We start from the raw sequence: 12520 nt of genomic DNA, 5'->3' as shown, positions 1-12520 counted from the left end.
TTAGACAAATATTCGTTATAGAGACGATGATCAGAATTGTAGTAGTAATAAGGCGAGTCTGAACCTGACTGCTAGCGGAGCCTGCATTTGGTCGAGGCTAGATTGGATCTCTCTTAGTTGCTACCTATGAGCAGAGAGCGTGACACCTGTCATCAAAGCTCGACTTTAGCCCATGCGTCCTTCTATTGATTAGAAATGTTAGATTTTGTACCATGACAACACCGGTTTGTGGTACAATCTTTTTGCGTCACGACAGGGTCTACGGCAAATTCGAACTCACTTCTTTATTCAGTTCAAAAGGGTATCGCAAAGACGCTGTAACAACAACTGTAGTCCGTAGCTAGATTTAACAGACACTGCATCTAAATCTCAAGTTCCTCTTATGCGTTGTTTCTAAGACTATATCTATTTTACGAAATGTTATATTCACGCTATAAGTATTATTCCTAGCAATAATGCTCATCCAACATAACGGCCATTTACCGCGGTTGCAGCGTCGGCTCCGGATTTAAACCAATCACTAGTCACTTTCAGAAATATTCGTTCTTAACCAGCGAACAACTTTCTATAGAGAAGCTGTGCGTTTCGCGTTATTGGTAGGTATATGCTGTTGTATATAGCGTACATACGAAAAATTAAGCGAAATCAATCTTGTATTGATAGCAAGCTCGTAAAGGTACACAGTGTGCAGCAAGAAATCTTAGATCTTAAAGACTAATGTCTTACCTGTAGAACTCAATCGACAATTGATACTGTTCTCTCTCAAACGGTCGGTGCATTGAAGATGGCTTTTTGAGACTGTGACCCTGTGACTAATTTTCGAACCCTACTGAATTTTAAAACCTACTGAGGACCTTTCAAAAGCTGCATCAAAGCTAGCAATAACGCAAATGGCGTCAATTAGACAAAAAGTAAACAAAGAGTATTAAATGTTCGCGGGCGTCGATCGCATGCGGCGAAGAAATTTCGTAGTCACTCATTTGCTCCCAGATTACAAAGACGACACACTTTTCCACCTTTTCCCGTGTTTCTTAATTTATTTTATAAAAAGAAGCTTTTTGTTGACGATGAGAGTACGCTGGTTGCGACAAACAGCCCGCTAAAATTAGCCTTAATTTAAGAGCTGTACCCTGCAGTTGATTTCATATAGATCAACTACTTTTTTATTTACTCTCAGCTATTTTTTAGGCAAATAAGCCAGCAAAATTACCTTTTTTTTTTTTTAGGATCTTAGATTAGATTAGACAGAGACTTGCCCGACTAGAAGTGTAACTAAGGTGAGTCTTGCTTAATTCATCTGGGCTTTCTGCAACGTACCTTCGAAACAACGACATGACAACGCAACTGTTGACCTGTAGAATAACTCCTTATTTTTCCTCAATTCTTTACTATTAGTTTTCGTACGAATTTTTACTAACGCTGATATCTGAACCAGGATGGCTGCGCGCTTGTGGTCTACGGTCACCATGGCAACGTACCCAAGAAGACGCGCATTAGCCACATCGACCACGCTGCTGTCAACTACTACTAGATTAACAGAACAGCATCAACTCAATGGCGTTTCATATATAGACTCAAAATATGTAAACGTATACAAATGTGCCTATCCCCATTCACCTCTTTTCTACCCCCTTTCGTCTTAGCTTTTCCGCACCGAACAACCAGGCGAAGCTACTCCTGCCCTGCCTACCCATTGCAACAATACGCCTGGCCAGAGATGACGAGTGTAGAATGCTGGGACACAGGAAAACGGAAACCAGCACCACTATCATTACGCCGACGATCGTACCGACTGTAACAGCAGCGACAGAGCTCGGCGGCATGGCCTGTGGATGATGCAACAGCGAATGGCTGGCCATCTAGGAAACGACAGCTTAATACCAGTTTATACTAAAGCTCGTCACTAAACGGATGCGCTAGCTGCTACTGCCTGCCAATACCAATATTGGCCAGACTGCTCCCGTTTTTGTCTCACGTCTAAGATAGGCGACAATTACAATGGCCATTACTAGCAATGCCTTAGCACCCTTATTGCTGTTATTGATGCTGATGCTGCTGATGAGGGCGATGCTCCCTTCAAACTACCGAAGACCAATTCAGTCGTATACGGAAAACAGTTGTTGCAGCTGCAATGGCGATAATGACTCGGCCTGTGGCCGTCAATGAGAATGGATTTGAATTTCCGAGCGTTTATTATCGCTGCGCTGCGCTACAGGCGCCGCCCTGGCCCGACTCGACTCGGCATGTGGCTACTGAACAGACGACTCAATAGTTACCCAGAATCCTCATGCTGTAGGGCTTTTATGCACTAAGCGCTAAACCATTTCGTATTTCGGGCCTTGATGCGGGTCTTAGTTAATAGTACATCGAGCCAAAGTCCGCACGGATGGCTTCTCGTAAGTTGCCATTACTCTACTACTCGTGTCCCAGTTCATCGTCCTGTCGAGTTTCCCCTCTCGTTCGACGTGCTGAGACCTGTGCGGGGTCCTATTCGTCGCTCATCTACCACAGCGGCGTCTTGCTGCCCTAGCGTTGCAGTTCCTAGCAGCCTGAACCTAAGGTGTAGGTCCTAGAGACCCGGCCAGATAGCTTTTGACTATTCTTTTTCTGCCGTTGTTGCTACTGATACTGCTGCTGCCAACACTACTTCTACTAGCATATGTTGTTGGAACGACCACCACAAGCAATGCGACACGACGACATTATAATTGTTCTACGCTGTGGTATTGTTGCTCTTGGGGGAGTTATTTTTAGTAAAGCCAGATCGATTCTGCCGGTAATCGAAAATTGCAGATACCAGCTGCTGGTACTTGTCAATTGCGACCGGCTGTAGACATCAACAATGGCTGTCGTATAAGTAAAATGATAAGTGCCACAGGAGCGCACCACCCTGCGGCCGCTTTATCTGCCGTTCTACAACGATCAACTACAAACGCAGCGTCAGGGCTGCATACAAAGAACAAGCTAACAGAATGCAGTTGACATCAGCGGGTTGGAATAGTAATCTATAGTACGCCACTGATAAGTGCTAAAAATTATACTGGTTGTTGTTGTGTTCAGGTGACCGCTTGATCACGGCGAAGACAGTGGAGAAAAATTATGCGCGTCATTATTGGCGTGGAAGGCTGATCGTACTGCTCGAAAAAACGTGACTTGCTGAGGACGCTACAGGTAGAAGGGTGGCATTAGCATTGCAAAAGGCCACGAAAACGCTGCAATATTGACGGTATTTGGGAATGAGTGAGGTTGTCATTGTTATGGCATAGAATGCTAACGACTGTTACAGTCGATGGCAAAAAATTTGTTTCAATTCAGATAACAATTTTGGTATGCCTTTAAAAAAAGGAAAAAAATAGTTGTTCTTTCAAACCCACAAAAACCGTTGTTTCTTTGTGTGCATGTTCAATATTATTCACTATTTCTATATACATATAACCAGCAATAAACGGCTTTTTTTTTTTGTTTGGCGAAAACAAACAGCCTCTAACTGTCCTCTCCTATTGGCGTCTTCGCTTGGCATTGCAAGCTGTGTGTATGGCTCACCTTTCGTGACGTTATTGGTGACGCTGCCATTTCGCCAATAAACCTTGCCCTATTCACTTCACAGCGTAGTCCTTACGGCGCTACCGTCGGCAATAGTCGTCCCCCAGCGACACTTACGGCGGCAGCTGTAATCGTATACGCCCACGACTGATCAGGGCTAATCGCCGCTAAGAACAAGTCGTGTGGCAGACATGTACCTGCGCATTCAAAGCACTGAAACCTACCCCGCGAAAGCGAACCGAATTCACTTGAGGCGTTAGCCCTCGTCGTCCCTGTGGTTGCGTGTGGCTTGAAGAAATGCGATGGGTACTTATCGCATAGGGAATGATAGATTGTGGCTTCGCGTTCCACGAGTGAGGTGTGAATGGTCTGCCTCATGTTTCTCATGCAGAGGGACGACAAACTGTTGTCATATCAGTGCTAGGTGACGCGAACAGGCGCTGCGTTAGGTTTCGACCCCCTGGCATAATCTATGGACTAACCCTGGCGGGAAGTGGGGGCGCAAGTAGGTGAGTAGACGGAGGTAAAAGTGTGGGTAGTTCAAAGGGGCGTGGGGTGAACTGAAGGTAAATCAGTAGGACGCATGTATACACGGTTTGTTACGTGTCGTGACTGGCGATAGGTGACTAACGTAGCCGGTATGACAACTGCAGCTGCGCTGACGCACCTTGACAGTCAGACTTCGATCCACTTCCAAAGTATCGCCTGGACATGATATTCTATGGCAATGCAAGGATTTGAAGTAGTTACCATTGTGGTTGTGCCAATTCCATGTCAGTGGACATACGCCCTTGCTAACGTGGCCATTTCATGTCAATGAGGTAGCACATGAAGGTTCTTTGTTAAGTTTATTGTAAGCCTGCCTGTTTCATGAGAGTAAACACTAGACCTAAGTGATAAACAGTAGGTGGCACAAGTACGCAGAATGCTACAAGCTATTTTTGACTTAACACAATATTTGCAAACAAAAAAAGAAACAATTATAGAGACGAGAGACCATCGTTGGATCGAAGACACATAGAAATAAGGACTAAAGTCATGTTTGAACTACTTCTCCCCGTTTCAAAAAAAAAAAAAAATCATATACGATGACAACTAAAACAATAACAACAGCAGCAATAAGCTATTGATATCTCGAATTGATACAGATGGCGCCAGCAAATGCAACAATAACAATAGGTTCATCTGCTCAATTTCGCACTGCTACGACTTCTGCTGGTTACGTGGTATACAAGACGTTGTACGACCCATTCATCCTCTACCTGGTGAGTCGCTGTGCAGTCGCGCCACCGTGTTTCGTTGGCGATTCAGCTGACTTCAGCTTTGGTCTTTGCTGGCGCTCGTGTGTGGGCTCTACCTAGGTAAGCAATCACTCGAAATGGCACATCACTCTCCGTAAAAACATACACATCGTTTATAGCTGTTAGAATCTCCAAGAGACTCGACGGTGATAAGTTAAATAGACAAAAATAAAAATTTTTTTTTTTTTAACATAAATAATACAATAGAAAAATAAATAGACTGTCACCAGCAAAAGATGCATATAAATGCATTTTTGTCACGAAGAAAGACGACGAACCCGTCGTAGAATTGCTGCTCTTCTTCAATCGTAATACATTAGCCGTTGCAATGTTTATTGTAGAGGCGCCGAGAGTTCGAATATAGCGCCAGCTTGACCGGAAAGTGTTTTGTCTCACAACAACTCCTTTAGCTAACCACACATGCCTAGTAAGAAATATTACTGCTACTAATAGCAGCTTACCCGCTCTAGCAGCGGCGACAATGACGACGAAAGGTTCAGTGTCGCCACCGAGGGCGCAACGATCAGCGAGGTCTAATGGTCGTGCCCTAGTAGCAAACCTACTTGTATCATATTTACTAAAGCGCTGCCCCATGATGCCCCTTCTACCAGAGAGTTGTGATGTAACCATGGAGGTTTAGAGCGTCGGCTCTCTACTAGAGAACGTTCCCCGTTTTTAGGAGGGAGGGGCTCGGGGCTGTTCGACCAGCTTTCCCGGCTCTTAGCCGCGTTCAGGGATGGAGTCAATGGCCCCATACGGCCTTGGCCGTGGCTAGCAGTCGTAGGTCTCAAAAACGGCCGACGGCCACTGGCTAGTCAAGCCGGCTGGCGGTCGGGGCTGGAGTCGCGGGTAACAGAAGAAAGATAATGAGCGAGAGGGCGAAACGATAAAGCCTTTCGCTTTATTGCCAGAAACGTTTGCTTGTCTTAGGCCAATACGAAACAAACCCGAGTAAAGGGTTCGGCGTAAGCCTCATAGTTCCCATAGTCGAAAGACTAGAACGCTGACCAAAACGTCCATGTTGTATCTGGTATGTGAAGCGAGAGTTATTTGCAGTAGTGGGACATCCTCCGTAACGTTATTCTCCTTCGGTGCACGGCAGCTAGGAAATGGTAACCCTAGTTTAAACGTTCTATACGAACGTTACGATGGCGATAAAAGGAATGAGATGCGAGCTTCGACGTTCTGTGTCCTCTTCCAAGCATTTACTTGCAATGTGCAAGGAAATTGCATCTCAACAAAGGAGGCCCACATCAAAACTGTCCAATTCCGTCTCATAGAACAGAAAACATTACAACAAAGCTATAAAGACTGGCATACCCAGATCAGCTACATGGGGTAGAATGAAAGCCAGTGAATATACCTTGTTTAACTGATGAGATCAGGGATGATCGAATTCGGTAGCTGGACGGTGTTGCTAAATACGACGCATAGAAGCATTATTCAAAGAAGTAAAGTATTAACGAATTCTGGAGTGTAGGTGAAAGAATCAAACATAGCATGGCTTGCTGACGTCGTCGTTTGTTTCTCTTTGAGAAATGATCACAAGTTTTTGGTATTATCTGTTTGAATGAAGTTGACTATTTGAATTGGTGTGTATTTCTGAATATAACCCACCTCGACTTTAAGTAAACTGGGTTTAAGCCGAATAAAATATCTATTCCTTTAAACTAGAAATTTCTACGATGATATGATGACCTCTCGAAGGTACTATATACTTACGGAAAAAAAAATGCCTAAATACCCATTTCGCCCACAATAATGCCAAGCAGTCTTTTATGCACTTTCAGCCTGTGCCTTATTAAATCTGTCATCATGATCTACACACACTCTTTGTTTTTCTGTAGTAGTATTAAATATTTATCACTGCTCTCTAGTTAGCTAGCTATCACTGTCGCTATAAACACATCGCAGTACTTCGTAGACGTTCAACGACCGGACATCAACTAACAAATCTCTGGTTACCTACGATTCTTCACGCTGGCAAGTCCATATCCATGGAATCGAACTAACCCACAGGCAATTAATGACGCTTTTACATACGTTCCCATTATCTAGGGAGAATCGATTGTCGACTAGCGACTGATGTCTACTTTCACTGAAACTTGCCACAACCATCACCGGCTGAAAACCCAAGCATGTCTCCTTTGACCCAGCGGTTATTGTCAGGTCCAATTCTAATCCAACCGCCAGTACTAATGCTAGCGGTCTTCGTTGGTCAACAGGGCGCAGTTCCCTGGGTAACATGCTTGTTAGGTATAAGGCGCTCTGCGCTAATATCGCCTGTTCGCCCAAGACTCTCCGTTTTCTTCTGGTGATGTTAGTTTTCGATCGGTTCTCACAGGCCATTTCAACCATCACTCCCACCGTCTATAGTCGACTCCCTTCGCTGGACAACCGCGTTCAGCATTGTTACACTGTTCTTCTATTTACCTGATCGAGCAGGATACATAGGGCATCACGTTATGTTGCTCTTACGTGTTCAGAAAGGGGCCACTGCGCAGATTGCGCACGAAGGCCAGCCAAGATACGGCGGTTGTTGCTGGGAGGCCCAGCTACTTACCGCAGGATCAGTAAACCTGATGTCTAAATAGACCTGAGCAAACGGAGAAAGAAAACGAAAGAATATGAGTGTGGTAGAAAAGTAGTGAGGAATAATAAAAAAGTTTGAACAGCTTTGTAAGAATAACTCTCTCCTTATACAAGTAAATTAAGTGTATGTCTGTGGGAATATACCTTTGTACGTCCCACTTATGATTTTTTATACTGATAGAGAACTGTAAGGATTGTTAGCATTGCACTGTATGTATATATATTTGCATTTCGTGATAAAGTGCTCGCAGCGGTGTCAGTATAATATATATAATATGGTAACGAACATGCGCATGTATATATAATTATATATCTACAACAATTTTTAGAGTCTAACTAACAATATCACGGCTACTACCTAGCAATTTGATTATCGATATTTACAAAATGTGGCGTTTCACACAAACCCTCTAAGCAGATGTAACCGAGTCGAAGCAAAAACCAGCTAGCTTAGCACAATTCTACGTAGTTCTGTACATTTTTCATGTGCCGTATCATATATTAAGCTCATGTTTCCTTGCATATCATTTTTATATACTCTGATAGCAGACGACAAAGATCACGTCAGAATCGATCAGCAAGCCAATAGAGAGGACGGGTACATTCAACATGAGGTTGAGCTCATGCGGAATTGCTTTCGTAGCAACTCCTATAGTCCTTATGGTATCAGGCAAGCGACACGGGTCATCTGAGGCGAGGTAAAAACTGCTCTCACAAGCACTGATGCCATTCAACGTATTAGACCAGAATCCTCGCTTTCCAACATACGTTAATTCCAACATAGGTCCGTATTTCTAAGCAGGTGCAGGCCACTGAAACGGCCGTAGAATATAGAACACAAACGACAAACGCTGTGTAGAGCTGCGTAAAGAGTTGTAAAGTTCTTGTAGCGACAGGCGATCGTTGGGCAACATTGCTGTGTCGGCCTTAGCGTCCTGTATCTAAAATACGTATACTATAGTGATGAATGACTGTGGCCTGGACCGAATGCATGTGAACGAAAATTGTTTTTACTGTTTGGTAGCCAGCACCAGTTTTGTGAAAAATCTTCTGTACAATTAACACGTCAGAAGTTGTTGGTCGACTGCTTTTCATTCTAGATGCAGTAGTGCATCATGATACCTTCCAATGTATTTGTTTCTCATGAAAATCTGCGAAAAACGTTGCCATTCAAAGACAATACACGTCGCGGGGTATGCATGCGGACGAATAACTATATAAGCCGCCTAGCCACAAACTGTGGACGTCAGATGATTAAAGTGTACACAGTGTACCAGTAGATCTATTAAGGTATGCTAGTAAGTGACCTTTGAATGGATGGTGGCTTCTAGGTTACCGAAACAGGCTGCATCATCTAGCTGAATATTACCTTAGAAATCCATAGTGTGAAGCATTCACAACGAAATTGAACCCGCTCATAGGAAAACCGGTACCGATTTGTTTCTTTAGATGCAAGTATTTTGCCCCTGTTGCATACTTCGTAAACGGACGCTACTGGAAAAACCTTCGCGAATATTTAGTGTTTCCTAGGACGTTGCGTCGAGTTCATGGCAAACTGTCCGTAAGACCCCTAACACACAAAAATGTAAACGGTGCCCATTTTTAGAATAAATCGTATGGCACTTCTTTCTTGATCGATATTTTTTCCATTATGAGGAAAATCTCAACAGAAATCCAGCCTACCGATAGTAGCAGCTAGGAGCTGGTGCTTCAATTGACAAAAGTCCCTGTAGCAATTTAAAGGCCAAAAGTCAATATATTAAGGGGGAACTCCGGTCATTTCAATGTTGCGCTGCACGACGATATGTCTGATGAGAATTGTGCATTGTATGGGCTTTCATAGAACGGTTTACTTATTTCGCCCAGAAGTTTGGTTAGAATGGAAGAGTTAATGGCATCAGATCGCCCGGTAATAAAAAAAAAATACGTTGCCGAGTACTACCCCACTGATATGTCGAATAGCACTGAACCCCTATGAAGTTATATCAATAAACTTGTCAATGCTGGAGCATAGAGCACGTTATTCATATTCGGAGAACTGAAATTGCCTCGTTGCTTAATGATTTCCTAGATTCATTATTTCCATAGCAATAATAGTAATATTTTAAATTTACCAGTAACTTCACTCAAAAAATGGATCATGGGACCTAGTAAGCGGTGCTGGGAAACGGTCGATTTTTTACCTTTCTAATTCGATGACGACACGGGTGCGTGCTCAATTAAAAGAAAAACTATTTTTCACGGGTGAAAAGCCTCACGGCCGGTTTCATTGACTTCATAAGGGTGCTGATTAGAGCCCACGGCGGAGCTAGGATGGAGGCAGAGCCGCAACTCCGCAGCATACGTCAACAGAACATTTAAATGATGAAACGAACGCGTGAAAAAAGAACCCCTCAATATGCGCGACTTCAACACAGGAGAGACATATCTCCGGGCGAAACCTATCCAACCTAACTGTCGACCCTGAGCTACACGTACTGTACGTAATGCACTATAAAAATCTATACATTCTGTAGGATAGTCATTTTATAATAATGGTATCTGTTCACACTATGTATTGTATATTTTACAAGATGAGATGCTCGACACGACAGATTATTGTTATTATTTTTGCTATGATATCATGTTATAATAATAATAAGTATAGACAAGCAGCTACACGAGGTCTACATATCTATTCAGGTTGTCAGCCAAAATAACCTATAAAGACAATGGAAAGTAACAACAGAATTCCACACCAAACAGCAAACGAACCAACCACCATTGAGTTTTCTTTCACTGACATTCAGCGCCCATACAATCAAACGAGAAGCCTATATTGGTGCCAGCAACAATCTTTCATGGCAGCAGTTGCTAAAGTTCGACATTTTACAAAGCGGTCAAATGAATAGATTGTGACGGCTAATAATAACAAGGTTGGCTTTTAGGTCTGCCTTACAATAGCAGCAACTTTAGTAAAAATAGTAACAACAGGTAAAAAAAGCTTAATCAACTTACCCTGACCTCTGTTTTCAACTGAAAATTACAAACGAACTCTGTTGACGAGATAAACGAGACATGGCTTAACAAAAAAGTAAAAGAGCGACTTCACACTTCATCTAGAATAGGATCGATCCACTCTGTCTACCCGCTAAGCTAACTGGTGTACGTGTTTTGCTCTGTGCTCAACGCGTCCTTGTCGAACCATTAACGCAACAGCGCCGGGTTGCTAATAACAATAGAGCAAATGTCGCCAACAATCTGACAATATTGCTGCGGAGGATACAAATATCATCGTAGTACTTTATACATACAAAACGCGCCAGGTACAATTTTGTCACGTCGACATTTGCGCCGCGCCGGCAGCAACGTGACTGTTGTTATCGTGATTGTCGTAGATGCAGACAACGATACTTTGTTATTATCAGCGGCGACATGCGCCATCGATATTGATCATCCAGTCTGAAATATTGACGTTTACAATAATCCTAAGGAAGGAGGAAAAAGAAGCAGAAACGCGTCGTCCGATAGAACGGCGCGTACGCCACCTATCATGGTGCGAACATCGGTGAATTTACCGTTATCAGCGTCACAACATGCCCTCCCGAAAAACGCCCACCCAGCCGCGATTCATTCAACTGCGTTGAGATGCGTATACGGACCAAGACACAATGCCAGAGACAAACTATAAAGTATGCACAGTTGTATCGTTAAGGGCCAACGGTAACATAACGTATTCTTAGGCTTTCTCGCTAGCAGACTAAAAGAGACGCCGGAGATACTGACTCAAACATGACATGGCCACTCGACTGTCGATCCTTTCTCTAGCAGGTTTTCGTATGGGAAAACGCTAGGCAGACAAAAACCACTGAACGATAAATAAATTAAAAGATCACCCAGATTTACCGTCCGCTCAACAAACAGTCGGAGATAGATAGCTACAACTGCATTTCTATGAGAGCAAAAGCTGAGCAGCCTTTTGGGATAGGTAAATCTTGGAGCGGCTAAAAAGCCGTAGGGATCGAATCCTATTTACAATAAACTGGCATCACACCCATAACGTAAACGACGAACGTAATGATTAACAAACACGCTGTTCGAGCTGTATTGGTATCTAAAAGGAATACCAAATCGATGCACTGTCACAGACAAAGGTTATTCTGGGATTTTTCCTGTTACTGTGGGAAGATATTCTTAGTTGATGCTTGGTCCGCGGTATTTGTACCATGAAATCAGCGATAAACTGCTCGATAATTGTTCCAGTCATGTCGGTTACGAACAATTCTCGCGTTGCTGACATTATTACCATTATATTGGTTGTCGCATTACGAATATTCACGGGTGGAAAAAAACCATAAATGAGAGCACTAGCTGCCAGGGTGTCATGTCTGTTTAGAAACAGCCAAACGTTACTGCAAAACGTAAGAACACGGCAACGCACTACTATACATTGGTGAAAGTAATTAATAATAATAATAAAGTATTAAATTGTTTTCATTTTTGCTATCACCCCGCTACCTGTTTCACCCTAAGCGCAGCTGCTCCGATGCATATACTGTTAGCGCAGGGTTGTAGATACTGATATTATTGTTACTTTATTTCGCTCGTAAACAGTAAATAAACCAGTCAACATCCATTGTTGTAATAACACCTTCATTGCCAGACCCAACTGCGCCATCGCCGAAAGCTAATCTTTAGGATTGACAATAAAAACAAGCAAATAAAAATAGCAATATGGCACGAGCGGACAAAACGTTGGTTTCGATTTAAAAAAAAAAAACGCATTTTCTCTATTAGAAAGCTACAAGTAACACCACAGAAATCAGACAACGGCATAAATAGATCGAGAAGGATAAACGGTTTTAGTTATTCTGTTTACAATAAAGAGACCGTCCACGGAAAATTTTGATTTTTGACGTATGATTCTTTTCGACCCCGTTTGTCTGAGGAAATACGTGTCAGTAAAGCGAGGATCAATAGGTGGCCGCCATGAATAAACCCTTCCTTATTGTCTCCGTTATTGCTTCCCAGTTAGAACATTAAAGAACTATGGAAATGTTTACACGAGATGAGTGCGAATCAGGGGTATCAATTCGGTTATTCGA

At 43.0% G+C, this 12520-nt stretch overlaps 1 protein-coding gene across 12 annotated transcripts in view; it reads right to left on the bottom strand.

Annotated features, from left to right (window-relative positions):
• LOC111248000 (uncharacterized) overlaps window positions 1–12520 on the bottom strand; it is a 63034-nt gene that overhangs the window by 27655 nt on the left and 22859 nt on the right. Inside the window, exon 1 of one of the 12 annotated variants that reach the window (XM_022799701.2) lies at window positions 10434–10614. The exons of the other annotated variants lie outside the window; for them this stretch is intronic. The gene's annotated coding sequence lies outside the window, so the exon portion shown is untranslated. Of the gene's footprint in view, window positions 1–10433; window positions 10615–12520 lie in introns of those variants that run through there. 12 annotated transcript variants of the gene reach the window in all.

The sequence above is a fragment of the Varroa destructor genome, unplaced genomic scaffold (genome assembly GCF_002443255.2).
Source record: "Varroa destructor unplaced genomic scaffold, Vdes_3.0 BEIS01000001.1, whole genome shotgun sequence".
Lineage (NCBI taxonomy): Eukaryota > Metazoa > Arthropoda > Arachnida > Mesostigmata > Varroidae > Varroa > Varroa destructor.
The sequence above is the reverse complement of the archived record's forward strand: the minus strand, read 5'-3'. Positions and strand labels throughout refer to the sequence as shown.